We start from the raw sequence: 12,145 nt of genomic DNA, 5'->3' as shown, positions 1-12,145 counted from the left end.
AAAAGCAAATTCTGCATATTTCCCAAATTAAAAAAAAAAATCAGCAATCCCTCGGGATCTATGTTTAGAAAAATCTAGTGTTGCACTTGCCATGGTTTCAATAGTGGGAGTAAAATATGCAACGACCTGGAGCAAAAACGATAAGACTTCCTTAAGGCCTACTTCCGAGGGGACTTTCCGGGTTTCAAATTTTGAAACCGACCATTTCCACTTGCAGCTTGTGTTTCCTGCAGGTGTCCTGGGGCCCCTGCCCACAACTTGCTCTGCTCAGCCACTGTTAGCCTTAAACATTATGCCAGTTGGCAGATGGTAATGAGCCTGTTTGGATGAAAACTGGGTCATTTTCCCCAGTGCCTGCGGGTACGAGTGTGGGTGTCGTTTTTTGCTAGAGAAGCAGCGTGGCCTTTTGGAATGAGCATGGACCTGGTAGAGGACCTGGGTTCTAATCCCAGATCCCCCAATCGTCTGCTGTGTGACCTTGTGCAAGTCACTTAACCTCTCTGGGCCTCAGATAAATAGGGATTCAATTAGCCTGTTTTCCCTCCTTAGACTGTGAACCCCAGGTGAGCTAGGGACTGTGTCCAACCTGATTAACTCGTATCTATCCCAGTGCTTAGAATAGTGTTCGACACCTAGTAAGTGCTTAACGAATGCCATGATAATAATAATAATAAATAAGGCCCAGACAACTACTGCTGGGTATCAACCAGAGACGACGTGTCATTAACAGAGCTGCACGTGCAGTACGTTAATTGAACACCTCTCATGAAGTTGCATAGCAATCAATTTGTACAGATGCTCCTCACTTCCTCCAAAAATCTCGTTCAGGAGCCCGGCTGGGCCCAAAAGTGGTGTTCAAACATTGAGAATTCGAGCTGGAGCCTGAAAGACAGCGGAAGGATTGGGGGAAAACTTGGTCTTTCCTTCTGGCACCTGCAAAACAAAAGGTGAAATGTCAACCAGATCTGGCTTGGGACTAACAGACACCCCTACGGCTACTGCGGCTCTGCTGTCATCGGGACCGTGGCTTGTCTTTAACCCCCTTAAGCCCCAGAAATGGCCAGCTAAGTGAGACTTCTTAATAAGGTACCCTCTTTCCAACGGATGGAGAAACAATATGAATTAATGGAAAAAGCTTGGGCCTGGGAGCTGGAGGACCTGGGTTCTAATGTCGGCTCTGCCGCTTGCCTGCTGTGTAACCTTGGGCGAGTCACTTAACTTCTCTGTGCTTCAGTTTCTTCAACTGTAAAATGGAGTTCGATACCTCTTCCCCCTCCTACTTAGACTGCACGTCCCATATGGGTCAGGGACTCTGCCCAACCTTACTAACTTGTATCTACCGCAGCGTTCAGAACGGTGCTTGACGCACAGTAAGTGCCTGACGAATACCATAAAAAATAGCTCATTCGGGTTTGTTTTTTTTTTAACATCTCCTATGCAGCCCACGAACCAGCAGAGCTTGTATACCAGAACTGTGTGTTAAAGGAGCAACGAGAAATATTTATAAAAGTTGTCTCTATTTCCTGCCCTGTTCGCTGGACCAGTCAAAAGAGCGTGAAATGTCTACTGACTTCAAAGGACTTACCTGTTAGACATGTGCGTGGCAAGGGTGTCTGTCACCCTGAAGGTCCCGAGGGACTTTCAATCAATTGTATTTATTGAGCACTTACTGTGTGCAAAGCACTGTGCTAAGCGCTTGGGGGAGTATAATGTAAAAGTTGGTAGACACGTTCCCTGCCCACAAGGAGCTTCCAGTTTAGAGTCAATAATTAATCTTGAGACTTGAGTTACTTGGGATGGGGCAGGTGGGCCCAAAGTCAAGCCCAGAGAGGGGTGGGGAACCTCATTCAGCCTCCCTTAGCCTCCCTTCCTCCTGCTGCCTGTCCACTACAGGCAGGGGGCTGGGGAAGAAGGAGATTCTGTGCCTGGTAAAATGAACTTTTTTTTTTTACTTTGATTTCATTTCCTGCTGAGCTGAACTGCTGCTGCAGTCTAAGCCAATACCACTCTGAAACCATGGCCTATCAACCACCTTAAAGACGCTACTTCTATTTTCCCTTTAGGAGTTGTCGTGGCTAAGCCGGAACTTTTTTTTTTTTTTTCAATATTTGGGTATGGTAGGACCGGACCCCAATTTTGGAATCTGTCGTTTTCAGACAAAAGCAGATTGAGCCCTAAAAATGCAGTCAGTGTATAATGCACATGGGTATCAGATGAAAAGGGGCTTGTTGTGCCCACCACTTGTGACTGACTGATTGGCTTTGCCTTTCATATTCAAAGATGGAGTTGCGAACATCATTACTAGGCTCTTGTCTGGTGAGCAGGGAACTAGCATTGATGGTTAGGATAAAGTTTAGAGGTCACTTTGGTTCAGTTTTCTGATCCCAGGGGACCTACCTATTTCCCCTCCAGTTTCAGCACTGGTGCCAAGATGTGGTCATTGAACTCTCATTAAAATCATCTTGAGAGAGGTCAGTGTTGACTGAAATAAACCTAGAAGCTTACAAAACTGGAAAAAACTAAGAAAGCTTCCTTACGTTAATAGCAGTAATACTTATTAAGTGCCTGCTCTGTGCAAAGCACTACACTGAGCACTCGAAAATAATACATGGGTGAGACTTAGGCATGGTCCCTGGTCAAGGGGCTTATGTATGTATGTACGTATGTATGTATATGAGTGTATGTATGTGTTGCGGGGGGTGGGGGGAGGGAGAGAGGGGAGAGGCAGAGGAAATAAAGACAATTTACTATCATTAACCATTTTTTTTCTGCCCTCAAAATATTACCCTGAAATGCTGTTAGTAGCATTAACACAACTTCCTGGCTCATTGCTAGACTCTCCAAAGGTCACTATAAGTTTGAATCGACCATGCTAACTGGATATTCACAGATCAAAATTATGATCATTATCATTAGTTACCGATAACGATCTCATTCAGCGCCTGACTTTCAAGGAGAGAGCTAAGCAATCTGTAAAGGGCATTCATTTTTTTAAGCCACTAGGGAATCATTTAAAGCATTACTGCAGCTCTGCACCATTTATGCAGCAAGTTCTTAAGCAGTCCCCTAAGGGCATCAGTGCTCCTCTCAAAGTGCCCGGTACTATAACCACTCTCTTACACAGATCAGTCAGATCGTACTTATTGAGTGCTTAGTGCGTGCAGAGCACTGTACTAAGCACTTGAGAGAGTACAATATAACAGAATTAGTAGACACCCTTCCTACCCACAACAAGCTTACAGTCTAGAGGAGGAGACAGACATCACTATAAATAAAAATATAGATATATGGGGCTGAGGGGGAGGCGAATAAAGAGTGCAAATCCTAGTGCATGGGCAACGCAGAAGGGAGTGGGAGAAGAGGAAATGAGGGCTTAGTTGGGAAAGGCCTCTCGGAGGAGGTAGATGTGCTTTGAAGGTGAGGAAAATGAAGGTCTGTCAGATATGAGGGAGAGAGGGAATTCCAGGCCGGGGGCAGGACGTGGGCGAGAGGTCTGCGACGAAACAGACGAGATGAGGTACGGTGAGTAGGTTGAAAGCGGAGAAGCAAAGTGTGTGGGGAGAGTTGTAGTAGGAAATCGGAGAGGTAAGGTAGGAGGGGGCAAGGTGATTGAGTGCTCCAAAGTCTACGGAGAGGAGTTTCTGTTTGATGCATTGGTGGATGACCAACCACCGCAGGTTCTTGCAGAGTGGGGAAACACAGACCGAAGGGTTCTGTAGAAAAATGATCCAGGCAGCAGAGTGAAGTACGGACAGGCAGCAGAGTGATGTAAGGACTGGAGTGGGGAGAGTCAGGAGGCTGGGTGCTGGGCAGCAAAGGAGGAGGCTGATGCAGTAATCAGAGACGGGATAAGATAGACAAGTCTTTAGATTAATGAGGTAGCAGTTTGGATGGAGGTGATGGCGAAATCCTACCCAGGCATAGGACAAGGCCAATGAGGGGCTGTTACTCACCCACATGGATTGCCTGTAGCGATAGATCCTTGCCGGGTTAATGAGGTGGACCCATAAAGAACCTGTCTGTTTACTCTCCCAAGCACTTAGTCTACAGTGGTCTCTGCACCCAGTAAGCACTCAATCTATATCACTGACTGATATCCTGATATTCCCAACTCTCCTTTCAATTGCTGCCCATACCTACCCCATCACTTACTATGGTGCTTGTTACATAGTAAGTGCTTCAATCAATCATTTATTGAGTACTTACTCTGTGCAGAACACTGTCTTCTAGATTGTACACTCATTGGGAGGCGGGAATGTATTTGTTATATTATATCGTACTCTCCCAAGCACTTAGTGCAGGGTTCTGAACAGAGTAAGGGCTCAAAAAATACTTGGAAGAGTAGAACAAAACAATAGACACATTCCCTGCCCACAACAAATCTCATATCCCAATTATTATATTTTGGTGAGGTGAATGCGGGAGGCAGTGGCGGGAGGGGAAGTGGTACAGACAGAAAAAGGGTAAATTCTCAAGAAAAATTACCCCAAAGAGAAAAATAATTCTATTAATATAGGCACCTACACATACTATAAGCCCGTCAAACGGCAGGGACGGTACCTGTTGCCGATTTGTTCATTCCAAGTGCTTAGTACAGTGCTCTGCACATAGTAAGCGCTCAATAAATACTATTGAATGAATATTGCTGTTTTTCCCAATTTCAGTTTGCAACAAACTGCTTGAGCACACTGCAACCCAGGCCATTCTGAGGTCCAATGCTAAAAGTAAGACTCCTCACGTGAGCACGGTAGCTCGGGCAAAGCTCACCCCAACGGAATGGTCCCATACACGAGAAAAGGCCTTTCTTTTTCTTCTCTTTATCTAACCAAGAAGTAGCAACCAGCCTCTGGGAGGCCTAATGCCAATCTGCTCCTAGCCCGACACCAGTCTGCTGATGTTTGGTGAGAGGTACAGAAGGGGTCTTGATATTGCTCCCCCAGGCTTTTCCCGCATCGGTTATGCTGCAAGGACAAAACCCGCTGGGCCGCGTTTTGGTCTCGATCCGCTTCTAACACAGATGGCGCCCGGCTGACAGTTCTTCAGAAGCCTGTCCAGAACGTTTCTGCCTGGAAGCGAGAGGCCCCAGGGGTCTCCCAGTCACCTCTTTTGCTTTGCTTCTTGAAGATGGTGATTTGGTGGCATCTCTCAAATTTACTAAGCACTAAATTTAAGTCCTGGGAGAATGGGGTCCTGTCATATTGGTACTGCACTTTAGATTTACTCTGTTTAGCCCCTGAAAAATTTGACCATATATATATATATATACACACATATATATATATACATATGTATATGTATAAACATACAGAGAAGCAGTGTGGTTTAGTGGAAAGAGCCCAGGCTTAGGAGTCAGAGGTCATGGGTTCTAATCCTGACTCCGCCACTTGTCAGTTGTGCGACTCTGGGCCAGTCACTTAACTTCTCTGTGCCTCAGTTACCTCTTCTGTAAAATGGGGATCAAAATTGTGAGCTCCAAGTGGGACAACCTGATAACCTTGTATCTATCCCAATGCTTAGGACAGTGCTTGGCACATAGTAAGTGCTTAACAAATACTCTTATTATTATTATTATATACGTGCATACGTACAAGTATTTATTTATATCTATAAGCACAGATTTACTGTTTAACCCTTGAAAAATCTGAGTGTATGTTTATACATATATATCTACATATGTACATGAGTATCTATATGTATATACTCCCGAATTGTACATTCCAAGCACTTAGTATTGTGCTCTGCACACAGTAAGCGCTCAATAAATACAATTGAATGAATGACTATAAATTTACTTTGTTTAACCCCTGAATAATTTGGCTATATAGGTACATACCAAGCAGCATGGCTCAGTGGAAAGAGCACGGGCTTTGGAGTCAGGGCTCATGAGTTCGAATCCCAGCTCTGCCACTTGTCGGCTGTGTGACTGTGGGTAAGTCACTTAACTTCTCTGTGCCTCAGTTCCCTCATCTGTAAAATGGGGATTAAGACTGTGAGCCCCACGTGGGACAACCTGATTCCCTTGTGTCTACCCCAGCGCTTAGAACAGTGCTCGGCACATAGTAAGCGCTTAACAAATACCAACATTATTATTATTATTATTATTATATATGACTATCTAGATATAATATAATACATATATCTTATTCCATTTATCTGGTTTTTAAAACAATTTTGCTGAGGTGATGCCTCAAAAAAGTATCTATGGAACAGGAATTAGGTCCATTTTCCCAGATGGAAAAACTGAGGGCTGGAGAGGTACCAGAGTCAGCAGACCTGGAACTAGACAAAGAAATCCTCATCAAGCTCTTTAGCTCTAGTGCTCTCCACAACCAGATTTCAGAGATCATCTCACCAACGCAATCCAATGGCAGCTTCGAAGAACAAGGTTGTAAAAATTATGGGGTGGGGGGGGCCGGGGGGGTGGGGGGGTAGGGAGGTCAGCCAAAATGACCACTCCCCAAACCTGATTGCCCTGGGCTTTTATCTGGCTCTGTCTTCATTCATTCCAGGGCCCACCTGACTCTCTTCCAATCCAACAAAACAATCTGCCCCCCCTGCTGAAGAGGCTTCTGCATTCTGCTGGTCGCTTCCATCCCCTGCCATTTGTCTGGGGCTGATGGAATTTGGGAAACAGAGGACGCTTAGCTCTCTATTGCTTGTTTGTTCTTTTTAACCTTTGCCTCTGAGAGCTAACACTTCTACCCATCCTTATGCTAATTAACAACGTCTAGCACATTATCCCGGAGGGTATGTACTTCCCATAATAGGATTAATGATCTACCATTATATAGCCCCAATCTATCAACTGCCTCACTCTATACACTGCTAGGAAACAAGGATACAGTGAGAGTGCGGCTGTTGCTATGCAAACTATCACCACCACTGAAAAAACAGATGAAATCTGCAGACAGTGAGGAGGGCAATCGCAGAAACAGTACAGTCAGAAAGCAGGGTGACCTAGTAGAAAAAGGCTTGTTTCTGTGAAGGCACTGGGCCCAAGTTCTAGTCCTAATTTGGGCACCGGTATGTTGGGTGATCTTGGGCAAGTCATTCAACCTTGTTAAGCCTCTATTTCTCATCTGTAAAATGGAAAGAAGATACCTACTTTTCCCTGTTAGATTGTGAGGGTCGGGGCTATGTCCAGTCAACTGAGGGTACTTATTGAGTGCTTACTGTGTGCAGAGCACTGTAATAAGGGCTTGGGAGTATTAGATAACAGAGTCAGTACACACATTCCCTGCAATCTGATGATCTAGTATGTACCTGGCATTGAGCACAGTGTTTTCACTCACAGTAAGCACTTAATAAATGCCACTTCTATAATCCTCAGACTAGCCCTGTGAGGTAGGAAAAGGTGGATATTATCCCCATTCAAGAGATGAAAAAACAAGAAAGAAGAAAGGTAGGAAGCAATATGGCCTAGTGGAAAGAGCATAGGCCTGGGAATCAGAGGACCTGAGTTCTAACCCTGGCTCTGCCATTTGTTTGCTATATGACCTTGGGCAAGTCCTTTAACTTTTCTGCTTCAGTTACCTCACCTGTAAAATGGGGATTAAGACTGTAAAATACTACTTGGGTATTATTATTATTATTATCTTCAAGATAAAACGCAACCATCACCACAAAGCCAAGCTGATTTTCAGGTTGAAATGTGAAATTACCTGCAGCCTCTCAGAATGCTCCATACCCATCTCAGGTGGTCACCCTCCTTCCCAAGGCTCATGCTCCCTTAAGACTGTAATCTGCTCAGTCTTTATGACCAGCATCATTATTAATATCATTAATATTAAGAATAATGATGAAGAAAATAATAATAATAATGGTACTTGTTAAGTGCTTACTTTGTGCCACACATTGTTCAAAGCGCCAGGGTAGATACACACTAATCAGTTTAGACATAGTATCTGTCCCACATGGGGCTCCCAGGCTAAACAAAAGGGAGTAGAAGTCAATCCCTATTTTGCAGATGAAGTAACTGAGGCAAAGAGAAGTTAAGTGACTTGTCAAAGGTCATACAAGAGAAACATGGCAGAGCCAAGATTCCAACCCTGGTCCTCCTACTTCCAGATTTAAAGTGGTACAAGTGATTCCACGCAGTAAAGACAAGGGAAAAAAAATGCCTTGGGAAATGTCCTTATTATCCAATGTATTCAGGAAATATTAATAATAATAATGTTGGTATTTGTTAAGTGCTTACTATATGCAGAGCACTGTTCTAAGCGCTGGGGGAGATACAGGGTAATCAGGTTGTCCCACATGAGGCTCACAGTCTTAATCCCCATTTTACAGATGAGGTAACTGAGGCACAGAGAAGTTAAGTGACTTGCCCACAGTCACACAGCTGACAAGCGGCGGAGCCGGGATTCAAACCCATGACCTCTGACTCCCAAGCCCGTGCTCTTTCCACTGCGCCATGCTGAGGTTATTGGCAGCAGGGAGAGGGGACAGGAAGGGATTCTGTCCCCCTTTAAAATGCACCCTGCATACTGAGAAGGGATTGGCATATAGAAAATACATATATATTACAATTCAATAAAATCAAATGGCAACGACCGCCAAACCAGGGCACTTTCAGGAATCTGGAAGTTCTGATAACTCTGGAACCCCTGACGACCCCCAACAAATCTAAGATAGAAAGCTAAATCCTCAACGCCCTAGCTCCTGCACAATGAACATCTACCTCCTCGTTGGTCAGGGCTCTGCACCCGACCACATTCACGGCTTTTTAATAATAATAATAATAATAATAATAATGTTGGTATTTGTTAAGTGCTTACTATGTGCAGAGCACTGTTCTAAGCACTGGGGTAGATGCAAGGTAATCAGGTTGTCCCATGTGAGGCTCATAGTTAATCCCCATTTTACAGATGAGGTAACTGAGGCACAGAGAAGTTAAGTGACTTGCCCACAGTCACACAGCTGACAAGTGGCAGAGCTGGGAGTCGAACTCATGACCTCTGACTCCGAAGCCCAGGCTCTTTTCCACTGAGCCACGCTGCTTCCTGTGCTACTGACAATCCTCTATCTTCCACGGTTTCACCATGGCTTTTCTTGGCTGCAGAAAACACCCAACCCTTATATATTGCTGCACTGTACTTTCCCAAGCGCTTAGTACAGTGCTCTGCAAAGAGTAAGTGCTCGATAGATATGACTGAATGAAAGAATTTACCTTAAAATCTGCTCTGTAGCTGGTCTCCCGCACAGTGTTATCTATCGCAAGGACAGAGGTCTGTTTGGTCTTTATGGGTTTCGAAGGCTTCACTCCAGTCCAAGGCCGGTACTCCTGCCTGAAACAGGTTGGTTCAAAGTCAGTGCCCAGGGCACACTCAGGTTAGTTTGGAGTGGAGAGAGAGAGAGAGAGAAGGAGGAAGGGAGGGAAGAAAGCATGCACACAGGACATCTTGGAGTCTCCTACTTCCTCAAAGCTCCTTTCAGCTAGCTGAGCTGCAGTGTGCCAACGCCTCCCACTGGACAGGAAACCCACCCTGGGATGGGCAGGGCAGGGCAGCCGGGCAATGGCCAGAGTGGAGAAGGGGTGGCAGCCATTTTGTCTAAAAGCGCTAGAACAGCTTGGAAGTTGTGGAGTGCTTCCGGCTGGCTCCTCTGCCAAACCGCCCAAGCAGACTTTCAGGTTGGTGTTCAGAGTCCAAACTTATCTCAGAATCTCAGATGCAGAAATGGAGATTAAACCCATGATGTATTTAAAGACAGACAGAGCCAAGAAGCAGTGTGGCTCAGTGGATAGAGGAAGGACCTGGGTTCTAATTCCGGCTCCGCCACTCTGTTGTGGGACCTGGAGCGAGGCACTTCACTTATCTGTGCCTCAGTTACCTCATCTTTTAAATGGGAATTCAGACTGTGAGCCCCATGAGGGACAGGGATTGTACCCAACCTGACTGCCTTGTATCTACCCCAGCATTTAGAACAGTGCCTGGCACATAGTAAATGCTTAATACCATTAAAAAAAATAAAAGTTGTGTAGAATCAGTGTAATGGAAAGAGCACAATGCTGAGGAGTCAGAAGACCTGGGCTCTAGTCACAGATCTTCCACTGGCTTGCTTGGTGAACTTGGTCAAATCTCTTAGCTGCTTTTTCTTGCTCTCTCTCTCTCTCTTTTTAAAATGGCATTCGTTAATCACTTACTATGTGTCAGGCACTGACCTAAGCACTGGGGTAGATATGATCTAATTGAGCTGGACACAGTCATGTCCCACATGGGCTCACAGTCTTAATCCCCATTTTTTACAAATAAGGTACTTGAGGCACAGAAAAGTTAAGCGATTTGCCCAAGGTCCCTCAGCAGACAAGTGGCAGAGCTGGGATTGGAACCCAGGACTTCTGATTCCCAGGCCTGTGCTTCTTCCACTAGGCCATGTTGCTTCCCATATTTCTGTCTTGTTTATTTCATCTCTTGAATGGGGATAATGCCCACCTTTCTCTACCTCACAGGGATGTTGTGAGGATTATAGAAATGCTAAATATAATTTTAAAATCAAGGTTAGAAAATTGGTTTCCAGTGAAAGGATCTAGAACTTGGGGCTACCAGGCTTTCCCTTGGTTATTGGTAATATAACCTCCTTTTCCCTTCCTCTGTCTCCTTTCCTCCCTCTGCCTTCATCTTCCTCTACAGCTTGAGCTCCTTGTGGCAAGGGATCGTGTCTACCAACTCTTGCATGTGCTTAATACAATGATTTGCACACTGCAAGTGCTCAGTAAGTATCACCTAATGATTAATTCCCTGTCCTTCTTCCCTTCTTCTCAGGTCATGTGTTGTCCTCTTCTCTTTCTTCTTATGGTATTTATTGTTTACTATGTGCCAAGCACTGACCAGAGAGCCCTCTAGACTGTAAACTTGTTGAGGGCAGGGAATGGGTCTACCAACCCTTTGGAATTGTACTCTCCCAAGTGCTTAGTACAGTGCTCAGCACACAGTAAACACTCAATAAATACCAGTAAATGATTGGGATGAACGCAAGCTCATCAGGATGGACATAGTCCCCATCCTACACGGGGGCTCACAGACTACGTAGGATGGAATAGGACTGAATCCCCATTTTACAGATGAGGAAACTGAAGCACAGAGGAGTAAAATAATTTGCCCAAGATCTCACAGCAGACAAGTGGAAGAGTCTGGATTAGAAGCCAGGTCCCCAAACTCCCAGGCCTGGGCTTTTTTCCACTAGGGTCGTCCTTCCAATCTTACATCTTCCTATTCCTACCGGTTGCTGTTACAGACAGCTTCCTCCCAGGAAGACCCCATGGGTTGCCCCAAAACCTTGATTCTATAAACAGCTTCCTTAAGATCCACAGCTGGTCACCCCCTGCCCCCTCTCCCCTCAAAGCAAAGGTGAATTATGAGTAACCGGCTAAAGGATCAAACAACTTTAAAGCTTAAATGAGGCTAAATAATTGATGAGGCTCAAAGGGAGCGGCAGAGGAGAGCATTTCCTGGCATTAGTCCACAACTGCTAAATCTAGTTACCTGAACCCTCCCAGGGTGAGCGTTGTATTTAGAAAGAATGTACACATTCGGAGGCAGTTGAGATCAATCCAAAGATATTTAACAATAATAATAATAATAATAATAATGTTGGTATTTGTTAAGTGCTTACTATGTGCAGAGCACTGTTCTAAGTGCTGGGGTAGATTCAGGGTAATCAGGTTGTCCCTCATGAGGCTCACAGTCTTAATCCCCATTTTACAGATGAGGTAACTGAGGCACAGAGAAGTTAAGTGACTTGCCTACAGTCACACAGCTGACAAGTGGCAGAGCTGGGATTTGAACCCATGACCTATGAATCCCAAGCCCGGGCTCTTGTTAGGATCCATGCTGCTTCCCTATTTATATTTATTGAATGCTTACTGTGTGCAGGGCACCGTACTAAGCTCTTGGGAAAGTATAATATAATAGAGTTGGTAGACAAGTTTCCTGCCCACAGTGACCTTACAGGGTGGCGGGGGGGAGTAGACATTAATGATTATTTATTTAAAATTATGGATATGGATAAATTATGGATATGTACATAAGTGCTATGGGGCTGAGGGAGGGGTGAATAAAGGGTACAAATTCAAGGGCAAGGGCAACACAGAAGGGAGTGGGAGAAGAGGAAATGAGGGCCTAATCGAGGAAAGCTTCTTGGTGGA

The 12,145-nt window shown here is 44.9% G+C and overlaps 1 long non-coding RNA gene across 1 annotated transcript in view; it reads right to left on the bottom strand.

Moving 5' to 3' along the window:
• Positions 1-605: 605 nt before the first annotated feature.
• The window catches only part of LOC114817864, a 30,615-nt gene continuing 19,075 nt past the window's right edge, over positions 606-12,145 (bottom strand). The window contains exons 2-3 of the long non-coding RNA XR_003765733.2: positions 9,170-9,287; positions 606-933 (exon numbers count right to left, since the gene is read on the bottom strand). This is a non-coding gene — a long non-coding RNA (uncharacterized LOC114817864). The remainder of the gene's footprint in view (positions 934-9,169; positions 9,288-12,145) is intronic.

The sequence above is a fragment of the Ornithorhynchus anatinus genome, chromosome 1, assembly GCF_004115215.2.
Source record: "Ornithorhynchus anatinus isolate Pmale09 chromosome 1, mOrnAna1.pri.v4, whole genome shotgun sequence".
NCBI lineage: Eukaryota > Metazoa > Chordata > Mammalia > Monotremata > Ornithorhynchidae > Ornithorhynchus > Ornithorhynchus anatinus.
Note: the sequence above shows the minus strand (reverse complement) of the source record. Positions and strands in the feature narration are given on the sequence as shown.